The sequence below is a fragment of the Opisthocomus hoazin genome, chromosome 11, assembly GCF_030867145.1.
Source record: "Opisthocomus hoazin isolate bOpiHoa1 chromosome 11, bOpiHoa1.hap1, whole genome shotgun sequence".
Lineage (NCBI taxonomy): Eukaryota > Metazoa > Chordata > Aves > Opisthocomiformes > Opisthocomidae > Opisthocomus > Opisthocomus hoazin.
The window spans coordinates 9,463,729-9,479,092 of NC_134424.1; the positions used below are offsets into that span (position 1 = coordinate 9,463,729).

At 38.3% G+C, this 15,364-nt stretch overlaps 1 protein-coding gene across 5 annotated transcripts in view; it reads left to right on the top strand.

The window, feature by feature from the left end:
* Positions 1-14,279: 14,279 nt before the first annotated feature.
* Positions 14,280-15,364, top strand: part of FHIT (fragile histidine triad diadenosine triphosphatase) — a 631,319-nt gene continuing 630,234 nt past the window's right edge. For 4 of the 5 annotated variants that reach the window (XM_075432967.1, XM_075432960.1, XM_075432966.1 and 1 more), the window contains exon 1: positions 14,297-14,341. The gene's annotated coding sequence lies outside the window, so the exon portion shown is untranslated. Of the gene's footprint in view, positions 14,342-15,364 lie in introns of all 5 variants that reach the window. The other variant, XM_075432963.1, reaches the window with a different exon arrangement.

A 15,364-nucleotide genomic window follows, 5' to 3' on the forward strand; every position in this document is an offset into this window, starting at 1 on the left:
AATAATGTCTGTTCAGTTTTGCTAATTTAAAATCATGGAATTTGAAATAGTAATTTAAGGAGGGTTGTTAGATGCAGGTGTTTGAATATAAACACTGTGTGATTAAATGCTGGCATCATTGTAGCCTATGGGAATTTTGCCATCGGCTTCAGCTGGCTTAGGACTTTGTTTTGGTTCTGCACTTATACATAGATGTAACTTTAAGCCTAGAACTAGATCCATGGACTTCATAGATGTTGCAGCGCAGTAACAGTGTGCCTCTGCCTAAGAGTTTGCTGAACTGCGGCAATATATTCCAGGTAAGAAATGTTTTCACACAGAGAACAAATTACTGTAAAATTAAGATGTTCCTATTTTAGAGTTGATAAACAACCTGAGTAAATCCTTCATCTGCACCTGCTCAAACACTAATATAGAAATACTTACGGACAATGTATTCTTTTAAAATACTTGATATATCCACATTCTTATTTGTATAAATGTTCTTTTGTAGTGTTCCATCCACAAGGCTCTTCAAAGAACAAAGCAGAACAATTCAAACAATATATTAAGTATCATTAAATAATTAAAAAATCCTCACATTGTGACATTAAGGAACCCTAATTTCAAAACAGAGAGACTTTAAGTTTTTACTGTTGATCTTCGTTGGTATAGGTTGCTATTTTGGGAATTTTGGGGTAATGTCTAACGAAAAACCCCTAAAATACACTACAGCTATGCTATGACTACTACTAGATTATAGATGTTTATGTGTAGAAGTTTTTTTAAAACAATGATTACTCCCGAGAAACAAGACCTGCATCATGTAGATAGCTGGAGTGTCATCTAAATGCAGGGCCCAGAGAGGTCTGCTAATTGTGCAGCATTCTGCAGAAGGTCATGCAATTGATGCTGCTATGTATTTGCAAGCGTGGCTGAAAGCTAAGGTGGGACTATGTCACGTTATCTGTCTGCAGACTTCTCAGTTAAGGCTGGCCCAAGAATACAGTATCTTTTTCTCATCTGACTTTTTAATTTATTGGTTGGGACTAGTTCTTTGAACTGCATCCTGTGTTTTTAAGGAAGTTGTTTTCTTAATGTTGTGTAATTAGAAGTCAGTCTATAGATATGACAAAAAAAGACGTGCTCTTTCAAGTTCTTTGTGCTGTTTCTTATTGCCAACTCAACAGATATAAAAAATTTGAATTTCTTGAAAATTAAGGTTAACATGAAAAAAACAGACACTATATTAACTGCACTGCAGCCAAGGTTTGTTGTAAATATCATGGGTCCAGCTGCAGCTTTTTCATTGTAAAAGCTATCTTCTTAACTATTTCAGTCAGAATCAATAAGGATAAATAAAACAAGACCTTCAGACACTACATAAAAGGACTATATTTCAAAGACTCAGTCTACTTTTAAAGGTTATTAATATGGATTGCTATTACTGTACTTTTGTAATTCAGTTGCCATCTGATTTTACGTTATGTTCTAGAAAATGCATGTTTGGATAGAACTCTTGAGTATCTGTCTTTTTGGCTAAGCTGCTAGAAGCTGTAGTGCCAAATGAATGAATGTGAAAACTGACATGCTATGAAGGCTGATAAATAGAGACGCAATAGCATGAAAATTATGGTTATGAATAAAAGATTTATCCTCAAACCCATGATTTTTTATATAGTTTATATCATCATAGTATACAATTTTCCACTGTCACTTCCTCCTCGCTTGTGAGATTCTTCACAGAAAAGTAACTGATATTTTGAAGTCAGGAATACCAGCAATTGTTCAATAGCTAAAACAGGCAGTTGCATGAGAAATGGCCATAACAATGAGCTGGAGCTGCTCATCGGGATCACTTTGTTTATGTTGATCTCTTGCCAGTGTTTGCATAGAATAAAATATCTTAGCCAGTTTGTAGCATGGAAATAAATATAAATGTCTAAGGATGTACTGTCTGTATTCTTTCCCAAACGTTGGTGTGCCAGCAGGACACTTTCCAATTTGCTTGTCTTCTTTCTTAAGCACATAAAAGCCCTTTTCTACCAAGAATAATTAAAGTAATAAACAGACAGATTATTGAGGCCCAACTAAACATAAAATCAAGATTCCTAAATATTTACTAAAGGTTTATTGCAAAATGCCAGCGATATTTAAGTAAATCAGCAAATATGGCCGCCGCCATTAACAAATCAACACACGTGAAAAATGAACTGAATTACTGCTTCACCACTGTTGTGCAGCATTAACTCCACCAGTATCTCTAGCGTGGCAACGTACTACTGTGACCTGTTAGGTGTAATACTCCAGTAAATACAATGAGGGCTCAGAGTCTGCTTCTTTCTACCAGACATTTATATGGCACAATCACCAGGCATCATCGAGCATGTGAATGTGTCAGCTAAAGATCTCATATTACACCTGCTATTGTATCATAAAAGGCTAGCTTTGCAGCTTTCTTTCACTGGTTTTACGTAAGCACAACTCCACTGAGTGAACAGTAATCTATGCCAGGTAGAGCTGAATCTCAAGCTCACCAGCTGCTGCTGTAAGAGGAGGGAGTAGAAACAGAATGATGCCAGTAATTAGCAGGTACTGCTCTGTCCCTATCACAGGTTCTATATTAGAGTATAACATTTAACACCTCTGATCAAACACTGTGCTCTGGTTTTGGACCATTGTTTCTTCACTGCATATCCTTCCACATCTCTGGGAAGTGGGATGGCTCATTGTTATGCAAAGAGAGGAGAACCTGATACAGGTGAATTCTTGCAAACCATCTCTTGCAGACCCATATTGTTTCTTACTGAATATTAAATACAAAGCAGATACAATTTATGTTGTGCAGCAGAAATGCACCACACACCGTATTTGTTGTATGTTTGTTTGCACATGGAATATTTTGCCATGATAACAGTTCTCTGTTATTTAATACTATTAATGTTTGATTACAGAAACAGAGTATTAACTTCAAAGTTAAAACCCTCATTTCATTTGAGTTGTTATGTCCAGCTCATTACAAGAGATAGCGCATGCAACATGCTTCCTATTGTGCAAGCTTATGAAAATCTCCTTTCTGCATGAAATTCTCCAGGCTTTTCCACATCATGGGTGACCATATTGGACATTTCAGAGAAGAGTGATTTTCTAAAGTGAGTTTCAATACATATTCTAAAAGGCTTCTACACATTCTAAGCACAAAACAAACCTAAAAAATCTAGAACTGAATTTAACCTGAAAATTCAGGTTAAATGTATCACTCAGACTCTAGTGATATCTTTTTCACTGACTTGTTTTTCTGAAGATGGGGTACAAATATCTGAACTTACTCTAAAACTTAAAATTTTTCAGGAGATTCTGTTCGACTTGGTAAAGTCTGTCCTGCACTGCTTAAGTTAATGTCAGTGTGCAGGGCTCAGTTAGGAATTTAATATAATTTTTCTGTATATTTCATATTTTCTACAACCTTTGAATATTCACCCCAATTAATCTGACAATGATAGCTTCTCTGAGCTTCGTAACACACAAGGAACAGCACTTTACAGGCTTATGCTGCTATTTTGGTAAACGTGTCTGTACTAAGCATATAATTTGGATAGGAGGCAGTGGTTAAACATAACTGATATTTGTTTATTTAAAACTTCTTGAGGTGGGTAACTAGCAGATAACTAGGTTTTTTGTTTTCTGTAGAGCAATTTTTTCAATTGATTTAAATCAGGGCCCTAATGAATGCCATTATTCCCTGGGCATGACACTCAATCAAAGGCCATACTAAACCCAAATAAAAACAATTTTGATTGGTTCCAACCATTTAATATTACATATAAAACAACCATCTCAGCTACTGCCTTGGGATTCACACTGTAAAAGCAAAAATCCCGAATAGCTGGTATTTTGCAAACTATCATTCTAATCTTGCCTTTGTGTACTTACACATGGGGATGTAGTACACACATAGCAGCTATACACGCCATTGAAGTACAGAATCCTGTCATAAAAATCAGCAGTGATCATTCCAACTTCATTTTAAAAAGAGCCTAATTTTAAAATAGGTATTTAAGTATCTTTGTACTCTTCAGGTATAATCCTTCATAGCATTCAAGTGGAATAGAGAAAATACCTGCACAGGGAGAGGCCTTATATTTTATGTTAAATACATTAAAACTCAAATGACATCTTACAGAAAATAGGCTGAAACCAAGAGACATTTATTAAACATCACATAAAAATTTTAGAGTAGCCAGGTCTAGATTCTGGTCCCTGTGGAGACAGAACACAGTAAAGGGTAAAAGTTGGAAAGCAGGTATTAGGAAAAACATGGAGACTTTCTTTTTCAGCACAAGAAGTTGGCTATGATTTCTCCTCAGTGCTCAAGGACAGGGCTGCACTCATTTGAACACTGTATCTGCAAGACAGAATAGTCTTTTATTGACTTTATACATATCCTACTATCTATATCTTATTTCCATGCTACCCAGTGTTTTGGTGTTACCAGATCAAACTGCATGCCACTTCTCTTTTAAGCAGAGATTAGCTACTTTTGCATTTTAGAGACTGAGTGAAGAATAAGTGAGGACTAGAGAATCCTTCCCCATCTTACAGGAACCGTAAGATATATTTGCTAGGACAAGGCTTTTTGCCTACTCACTGCCTGAGTGGAATGGCAATCTAGTTTAAAAGTCTGCCTGTAACTTTTAGCCATTCTCCTCTACCAAACATAATACTCTCCCAAAATAAAAGAAACAATTTTTTTTCCCCACTTGGGTAAGCATACTACATCACATTTGAATGCTCCCATGTGGCCTAATGTTTGAGACTGGAATTTATCTGAATGTTTTTGTTGCCATTCTGTTGGCAATCAGACTAGGCTTGCTGTCTTGCCAACTAAGCAATCTTAATAGTACTATCAGTTTCTTGAGTAGCGCTATTTTTCCCTGTATTTCTCTACTTGCTTCTCATGTTAATTTTGCTTTGCTTAGAAGTTTCTTGTGACAGCCATGCAGTTTTGCTTTGTACTCTAATCTGTTTGCACAAAAAGTAAAAAGCAAACGAACAGTTTAAAGACCTGCGAATTTCTCTCTGAATCATTATTTCCTAGAGGACAAGTGACTTCATAAGCTAAACCTCAAATATTTTTGTCTTCCTCTTAAATTTGGCAATCTCGCTTTGGATTAATTTATGCAGCTTGTATTTTTAAAAGGTTTAAAAAAAAGGACAATTGCTAAAGGAGCACACAGAAGACACAGCCACTGAGTACTGATGAAGGCAAAAGCAGAGTGGCAGCCTATGGTTAATTACTGTAAATCATCAATAAAACCACATACTTTTAGATTCTCCCTCTCTTCAAACAGCAGTAGAGGCCCTTTTGTGGATAGATCAGTTTGAAATCCTTGCGCCAAAGGAGTGGTGTAGGCGGGAATAATGTGACAAGACTCTGCTGAGACTGTGACATTGAGAGCTGCGAATTTTTGTCAGTCTCTGCACAGGGCCATGCTTCTTCTCCTACTGCCTTCCTGGTTGCGGACTACATTCCCAGATTAATGCCAGATATAAGAACCATATGCTAACAGAGAAAATTGGTCATCGTCTTCTATTATTCTGGGAACACTTATTCAAAACTCCATGGGTTTCTTACCGAAAGAAATGTAAGACAGGGTCTTATGTGCTTTTTTAAAACTCTCAGGTATAAACAAGAAGACATATTACCAAAACTATTATTAATACAAACTATTGTTAATGTACTAATATCATTAAAACCAACTGAAATCTCAGCAAACAAACCAAAAGCATATTGATATCAAAGCAACCAGTCCACAAATAACTGTCAGACTGTAGTTATCCAGTTAGTAAACACTTAAAGTAATAATTTTTACACATTCTGAACAGGAGTTGAGAAACCTAACTGTTTGGTTATAGATGCCAAACGAAGAATCTACCAGGTGAGTCATATCTGTGATTTATACTGGTTAGGAAATGGCACCAAACCCAAGTTTCTTAATGTCTGAATCATAATTCTGACACCAGGTGAAAAGCTTCCTCTTGTAGAATTCAGCTTATACTAAGTTTGAAATTCTACTGTGCATCTCACGGTGGTACTTGTATCATGGAGGCTTACTCTTCCCTCAGAGCCGTGATAGTGTGATACAGATTATAGGGACAGCTTGGCTGATGGGAAGGGGAGGACTACTACTCACAGCTTGACATTGCTTTATCTGGTATAGATAGCATGGTGTGTAACCAGCGAGTGACTGTGCTACTCTGTGGACTCCTTAGTACCCACCAGCAGCCCCACAAATGCAACTGTCCTTGCAACAGTTCAGAACAATCTTGAGAAACAGTAGTTTGATGATTCCCATTTACCAAAAATTACAGTAATAAGATCAGTTCCTTCAGGCTTTAAAGGTCAGAATATGCTGTAATAAAAATGACTATGAACCAGTATTTTAGTACTGTTTAAAACTTATTACTGCTTTCTCTAGCATCTTTCCTTTGTTGACTGCATAGGTTCTCACAGAGGTATGTGCATATATGGTTTATGAAACCTACAGTCACTTTCAAACCCTCTCACTCCCTTGCAAAAAGAAATCACCAGAGAATCCAAAGGAAAAAGAAATCTAAAAATACTGGAATATCCCTTACCTACTAAAATTGGAGCATAGAGAGGAAAACATGAAACAGTCAAGCTGTCAGGGGTGTGCAAACTCTTCAGCTTTCTCAGTTTTCTGTGGTCTGGTCAAGTAAGACTGGAACAGCATTTAAGTAGCTGCTGGCACAGCTGTTTTCACCACTGAACATATTTCACAAGCACCAAGAATTGTCAAAGGATGAGTTACGCATTTTTGACACTTTATCATACTATTTTCAAGGTAAATTTCCTTCAGGTAACTTATGGATTCAAAGGACAAGTTCTAAGTGGGACCAGCAGAACTTGATTAAAAACAATAACTGATTTAAATCACTTATGTGATTTAGAAAAAAGGTCCTTAAATGACAATGTGTCACTGACGTATGCAAATTTTATAAAAATTACTCACTGAAAGTGAACCCACAGATATAAGTAGTTCTTCAACATTAGTCTAACAGACAATTTAAAAGATGTTTTAGCCAACCTATGATCGGTTTTGTTACTTCCAGTGAGATGCTTACAAGAGAAATTTAGAGCATCTTTCTACGTAGAACAGAGCTCTAAATCAACTTATCTTATGGAGTCTTTAGGGGGGAAAGATAATTTGAAGCTTATCAAGATGAAACCACTTCACATAAGAAATTTTAAATTTTATCTAAGTTCTGAAAATCCATATGAGCCACATTGCTCACACAGAGCTTGTGTGTGAAGACTAGAGCTAGCCTGCAAAAGAACAAAGATTGTAACAATGCTTACCTACGCTGCTTTAAGTGCTGTTAGTATCCTGCAACTTTTCTGCCTTTTGTTTCTTCCTTCCTAGTAAAGCATGATACTTTATAAGTAATATACTTGGTACATTTTGAAAATATTTTCTAATTTCTTTGACTTGCCATGTCATGGCATGTGCCAAAACAAAAGTAATTTTCTGTTGATTTTGCAAAAAGTACTCCACTGTGATGTATGCCCTCGATAGCACAACAATATGAATATTCTTTGCATTAACATTCCCATTCATTGTTTAACAACTTTTGAAGATAACATACATGCTGCCCAACCTTTACTTCTATATTTAATTCTTGTAATATGTGTTTTAGTTGCTGTGGTTCCTCACAAAATTGCCTAGCAGATTTTGAAGGTTAAATGGGTTTTCTGTAGTACACGAGTGCTTCCTTGCTTTCTTTTTTGTGATAAAGATCCAGTTCTTTTTATATTAAAATGATCTTGCTTATGGTTTTTGTTGCTCCTTTAGTTAAACAGGCGCCACATACCATCTTTTTTTCAAGCATTGCAAAAAGAATTAAAATAAAACCTGAAACAAACTGAATATCTTCATCATTGTTTTCAGACAGGGGTAGTGAACTATGATCATAAGAGTCAGGAAAATACTGAAGTCTTTATGTACAAACGTGTTTCTTTTTCTGCCTTTTACACTGATACTCTATGTATCGTCCTCTAACAGTCTCTGAGGGCATTCATCACATGGTATCTTTGGAATAGGCCCTTTGTCCACCCAGGCAAGCAGCATTCAGAGAAACCATCAAGCCCACAGTATATATACCACGTACCTGTGATTTAGCTCACTCAGTGTGACCTTTCCCAGTAGCTTATGACGGCATCATAAGCCGAGTTATACCATTAGTAAGATAATTTAATAATATAAAAAAATTGATAGGCTTTCCCTAAAGCTAGTGCATCATTACTGGCCTTTTTTTTCCCCATTTTTATGTCATTCTTGGAATTATGAACTGGTCAGTGTCCTGAGATGTGCTTTCTTCTCAAAATTGAAGGCTGATATGTGTCAGCTATTCTTTTCGTATACGACATATTTTTACAGTATCAAATTCATCCAGTCTTATCTTTTGAGGAAGGAGTACATGACATAAACTGTGAGAAAACTAAACAAAACTTTTGTGACTGTAGGCCAGAGTTCTATATAGTTAACTCTTCATATTTTACAAAATAGGACAGTTTTTTCCTGCTTGGTTACCTGCTTTACATATAAGTTCCATAATAAATACACAGAAGGGGGGAAGAGAAGAGACATAAAGCTTAGGCAATCAGTTTCTTCCTTCATTTATGTCCATTGTGATGATTTTAACCACATCATCAATTTGTATTTTCAGTCTAGAGACACTGTGCAAAGTAACAAAACCTAGGGTTAGAAAGGTCCTAAATGCTCTCAAGGCTGTACAAAATGAATTTTTAAGAAGAAAATTCTGTCTTCCTGAATGGCATACAAGCTGCTTTACTTTGTGCAGAAGTTGGAGAGGATGCAAATATGTCTGAAGTTCAGTATCTTTATAGATTTATCGGCTACATGTTCAGCATATTAACATAGTATATTTCATTTTTTTACGTGAAGAAATATGCTCCCAGGGTTTTGTACTTTTTATATCTTGCAATTCTCATATTTGACCTGGCTAAGAAGTTTCGGCAATAATTTGAAATAATTAAGCATAGAATGGAATAAGTTGTTGAAGAAAACCTGAGTCTGGATATAGACCTTACAATTTTAACACTTGGTGTCGCTCATATAAACTCAGTTACAAGAAATATTTGTGTAGAAAATACATTAAGGAACTTCATTGCTCCTTAATTTCAAACTACAAAATTGGCATATTGGAAAGAGAAGTTTCCCAGTATCAGGAGACAGAGTGGTCTTTGCTCATTCAAAGTACATTGTTAACGATCTAAACAATTATCTAATTTATTTAGTCTGTACTGATTAACTTCATTCTTGATGGAGACAGCTGCTATTGCATGTGATGACAAATGAGAGTCCCTGCTATGCTGCAAAGATTTCTGACTAAATTGGGTGGTTTCCTACTAGCCTCAATGGCCACAGAGAGCAAGAAAAGAACAGATGAAAGACTGCTAACGAGTTAGAAAAATATTAACAGTTCCTCAGCTTTTTCCTTCGTGTTTATGTTAGCTGAGGAATTGTAATTTAGGGCTTACTTTGTGGGGTGGGTTTTTTGTTTGCTGTTGGTGAAATTTGAATTCAAGTTATCAAGCTGCGTTGATTTGAAAATTGGTGTTTATATTTTATTTATTGTATTGTGTGCTATGACATATGTCTATGACCCAACATCAATAAACCAGTTTCTTTTTCAAGATATGAGTGTTGCTTCAATTATCCTTTTGAAATTTTATTTGTGGCATGCTGTAATTATACCTTGCATATATATTTTGTAAAGTTTCCCATTGAACTGAGAAACTGTGCATTGTATTTACAAAAACCAGTTTGTTGTGTTCGCTGTATTAAGCATGCTGTGAAAGCTTGTCCCTTGTGCTCCAAATATAAATTGGACATGGCTAATTGCATCTACTGCTGGTGATCACGTTCACTGAGTGCAGATTTCTGGAGGGAAATGTGCCTACGCTTCTCCTCATGCGTAGATAAAACTGTGAGTCCTCCTTCAGATATGTTTTGTTATTGGCAGGGTTAGACTTCATTGCCAGTGCTTCTTATGAGAAACAAAAACATTTTGTACTCTACTTGTTGATATAAACCTGGAAACGTTTTTCTGCATTGGATGTAGAACACTTCTCATCACTCTCTGTGCAAAACCCACTTCCTGAAATCTTAAGTGATGAAACTCTATCCTTAAAGCAAAAGTAACATTATACTCTTGTGCCTTTTGTAGACTCTCTCAGTCAAGAGAGAGGCATAACACGTAATGTAAAGAGAGGCTGCAGTTCTGTGGTCAGCAGCTGCAGCTGCTGAGGTAGTGAAGAGGAAAGTTCATAAAAGGATGTGGTGCTCTTATTGAAAATACAGAATCATTTGTGGATGCCTTGTGGGTGCAGTCACGGGAAATGCACAGGGTGTAAACTCAGTAGACATCTGGTGATGACAAGATACCAGAGAGGAATTAATGACTGGCTTCACAGAAGGGGCTGTTTTGGTCAGATGCAGTATCATTGTTACTCTGCCAAAAACATGAATACTGTTCCCGGTTTTGAGGAAAAGAGAAATGACTAATAGTGAGTTAGAAGAAACAGCCAACTGGTCTTAAAGAAGTTGTTGTTGAGTTGACCAGTGGATAATACATTGTGGCTTGAAGAAAATATTAGTGAGAGCAAACCTGCATCACAGTAATAAAGCAGTAGCCATGAAAGTGAAACTGTATTAAAGCCTAAGACCCAGCCTCCTTAAAATAGTGGTAATCCAGCACAGGATATTCTCTGGATTCCACCTAAATAAAACCAACAAAAGATAGCTTTAGGATTGAATACTGAAAAAATAAAATAATGAAAACTTCTTACAAAAGTCCTAGGATGCTTTGTTAGTTATACACTAAGGTCTCTCTTCTCACAGATGTTTGAAGATTGTGAATAATGTCATTTCACATAGAAAGAAGAAATAGACATACACTTTAAATCTCAGAACTCAGCAGAAACAAACTGTAAGAAGAATCACCTTCTTATATGAAGGATGTCAAAACTGCAAGATTTTGATTCACTAACACAATTGTTACTTCTTCAGAACTACTATGTTCCTACTTCTTGGACACCAAATATTACAGCAAAAAGGAAAATAAAGTTTGTTTGAAAATATATGCTATATAACATCACAGCTCTAGGACTTGTAATTTAAGATAGAAGTAGTTTCATTGTGGAAACCACAGAATTCACTGAAAAATAAACTACAATTCCCATGCTTCACAGAGTCGGATAGAACTCTCACGTATGGCTTTGCAGCTAAAACAGCTTTTATAAGGACGTGACTTACTGAAACTGTGAGATTGGTAAAGACAAGATATTAAGGGCTCATGCTCCTGCTAAGGATTAGAGGGAGTAAAAATTTTGTTTCTGTGTAAGTATAAAGCAGCTCAGTATAAACGAACGAAGTGAACTGTCCCATCGAACAAATAAGCATTAGTGAGCTAAAAGAATGTTTTCCTGGGATCTCTACCCAGCTTTTCTTCAAGAGGAGATTTCATGCTCAGCTGAATGTTAGAAGCAGATTATCTAGAAACCCATTTCACTTTTGCTTATGTATTGCATTTGTTTTTCTCTGTTAATAACAGAATATTAAATATTTTTTGGTAAGCAAAGGCTTCTGCTGTAGCAGTAACCCACCTCTTCATGTGCTTTTTACATACTTTAGCAGTTACAAGTATTTATGTAACACATAATCTCTGGTTAAAGACAGAGGTTGCAATGTTAGAAATTGAGAATTATGACTAGAGCCATTCAAAGAGATTAGGATTTGCAGTTTGTTTTCAACACTGCTGAATAACATTCAGGGTTTTTTTTCCTTTTGTTGGTTTTAAAACTTCCTGACATATTTAAGCAGATTTTCTGATGTGCTGCTTTACTGAAATCTGTTCTTTTCAGCATATATTCAGTATCTAGTGTTTGTTTTCACAGTATCACAAGTGGGTGCCTGGGACAACGAAAGAGTCTTAAATTTTTATCTTTGTCTGTTTGCAGACCTCAAAAGAGGGAATGTTTTTGAATACTATGTTAAAATACTGAGTAGAAAACAAGGGCCAACACACGTAAAAGGATAAATGAGTGTATTTTCATCAGGGTGTGATGAGCACAGCATCTCACACAGTACGCCTTGATTTGAATTGAGTTCCATCTGAAAATGGCAGTGTCTGATGGTCTTTGCTTCTACTAGTGATATAGTCTCCTTACCAATTAATGGCAGTAAAGCATGTCATGAAGGGAAAGGTAAAATCCCTACAGGGTGGGATGACCAGAAAAGTCAAATAACTTAAAGGCAGCAAGGTGATGCAGATTAGGCTGTTGAAGAGACAGAGTCCACTGTCTTTGTGTTCCTTAATGACAAATTGAGTCAATTTGGTGAAACAGAGTTGCTGCTGTTTGCCTGTTGTACTATTATATATTAACTTCGTGCAGTGTGTGATCAATAAGACATGAGGAAAACTACCAAATCAGTGCAAGGTAATAAAATCAATCGACAACTGTAATGTCATTAAAAATACTAGGACTTCATGCTAGGACTTCAGGAAAGTACAAAGCAATCTTTAGAGAGTCAAAATTACTAACAGAAATCTGCATTCGCAATGACTTGGTAATTTGAGGAAAAGGTCTGTCTGCCATCCAGGGTGTGACTGCAGAAGTTAATAATTAAGAAATATACAAAAGTGACCCTACGATGGCAAAATACTTGCACTAGATATGGGAACTGTACACACTGTGTTTGCTTTTGTAAAAAAAATGCACACTCAGTATGTTTCTTAGGATCAAGGGGGTATAGGAAGAGCAGCCAGTACTGGATTATAAATTCTATAATCCTAGAAGACAGGTGTATGTACTGTAAAAGGGACATATCTGGGGTAGCTTTGCAGGCAACTGACACAAGGGAGATGTCACTGTGCACTGTCACAAAGGGCTGGCAAAAAGTCTATAACAGCAGGGGGAATTAATGCTGTCACTTCAGGATGGAGTGATTTTGGGCATTATGCAGGGGACTTTGCTGTATGGAAGTACAGATACCAAGGCATCATCCATGGCAGTGGCATCAAGCGGCCATCTTGGCTCTCTGTTGATATTAAGTAATAGTGACACTTGATACCACGTTCATGGGTTGGTGACAACGTCTTCAATATGAGTGTACAGGATAAACTATGATACTTGCAGTATTGGTCATTATTTATGGCAGTGTTCATTAATACTGCAATAAGAAGAATGCCTTGTATTAACTCTCCATGGTATTGGCTTCAGCAAATACATCAAAACTGTCTTCCATTTGTTATACTAATTTCTTTTAGAATATAAATTAAAGTTCAAGGTTTGGGCTTGAGCCCAGCATACCAGATTCCCTGAAGCACTTGACAGTAACGTTCAGCAAGAGGGTCTGCATGAAAGTATCTATGTAAGGGAGCTTGCTTAGATACCAGACTGAAAATTAACTCTCCTATGAACCAAAGATCTACTAGAAACCCGGCTTTCTACTGTAAGAGCTTGTCTTCACTAAAAAACCCAGTCCAACTGAACTAAAGCAAGTTTTTCTCTTTAGGAAAATGGTGGAGGGAGAAATCATGGCAGATGCTTAGTTGCCCACTGCTGTAAAGAGCCTTGTATAACCCTGATACTGAACTGAGGAGCATCAGCACCCATGGCCGTGGCAGAGAATTCAACAGTGACATTACCACTGCCCGCACTGAGGTAGGGAGGGACAAAGGCTCACTGTCACCAAACAGAAACTAAAAATTAAAGTCACAAGAGGGAAGGAAAATTAATGGCAGTGTTGCAACTTATCTCCAAAAAGAGGGTACCTGAGCAACAGCATAAGCACGAGATACACACCGTGACACTACCTTCCCTACTTGTAACAGCATGACCGGCTTGTAATGCTGAGGCAAGGGGGACCCCCACACAACTTGTGAGAGTTTTCCCCACCAACTCGCTCTGGGCACAGCTGAAACCAGTAATCGCAGAGCCCCAGATGCGCTCCTCAACTCACCAGCCGTAACTTGCCTCTTGAGGGCTGAATCCCGAGGCCAGCTGTGGGGTGGCTGCCATAACTAAGCACCCCTCCTCCTCCTCACCAAAGTGAGAGACACCCCCCCTCCCCCTCCCGTGCTCTCGGCACAAGAGCGGCAACACCAGAGGGCGCATGCGCACGGGCCACGCCGCGGGCATTACTTCAGTGGCGAACCTTCCTCCTCGCCCGCCCCTTGGCTGCTATAGGCTGGTGTTGGTGTGCTGGCCCGCCCCTTGTCGCCGCCGGAACGCATGCGCGTTAGGAGAGGGAGTGTAAGTGTCGTTTTCGTGTTCATTTCCCTCTTCCCCCCGTTCTAGTGCTGCTGAGCTTTCCAGCGGGGAGGAGGCGGCAGCGGCCGCTGAGGAGCGCAGGGAGGGGAGCGCCGAGCCGTGCCGTCACCCGCCGCTTTACCTCAGGGGTGGCCGCGCCCTCCCTGTGGCGGCTGCTGCCCGCGCCGCTTTCTGTTCCCTCAGCGCCCGCTGCCTTGCGCCTGGGCTGGGGCCGGCTCACCGGCCCTTTCTTCCCCCCTCCTCCTCCCGGCTGGAGATTGAAAGCGCGTTGTGGGAGCATTTGGCGCTAGTTTAAGCCTTTCATGTGGCGGGACCGCATGGCCCTCTCCCCTGGCTTGGGGCTGGCGTTTGGCGGTTGTGCGGGCAGCGCGCTCGCTGCCGGGGGTGGCATTTTGCTGTCTCTTCCGTACACGCTTGCCTCTGAGCTCGGAGATCAGCGGGAGAGGCGGGGGAACGCACTTTCTGAGTAGAAGTGCGGTGGGTTAAAGTAAATTTTTTGATCTTTACGCCCCAGTGCAACCAAATCAGTCACTGCAACAAACTGCCTGCGGTAGGATCACAGAGAATCTGGCCGATCACTTGAATTTAAATGTGTGTGTAATGTAGTAACACTTTAAATCATTTTAGGTGCTTTACACGCTTTGTCCAAGTGCTTGATCTGATGCGCTTACACCAGTTCATAAAGGGTTTTAGCTGAACCCGGGTAGACTGGGTGACTAGAAGATACATACAGCAAAGGCAGCTGTGTTTTTCTAAGAATGGCACATGTCCAGGGAATGTATTAATTTTGCAGATTCTTACTAAGTCACTTAAGAAATAAGAGAAATCAAGATGGAGAACTAAAAAAAAAAAAAGTCATTCTGTTCTTGGTTCTAGGCTAGAACTGAAAAAAGCTCAGGGATGTTCAGGTGGAAGTTGCTTTTGAGATGAAAAGCAGCCTTAGGCTTAAATTATTTTTGTGGGGTTTAACATAATTAAAAATCTTAAATGATAACATTCTTAAAG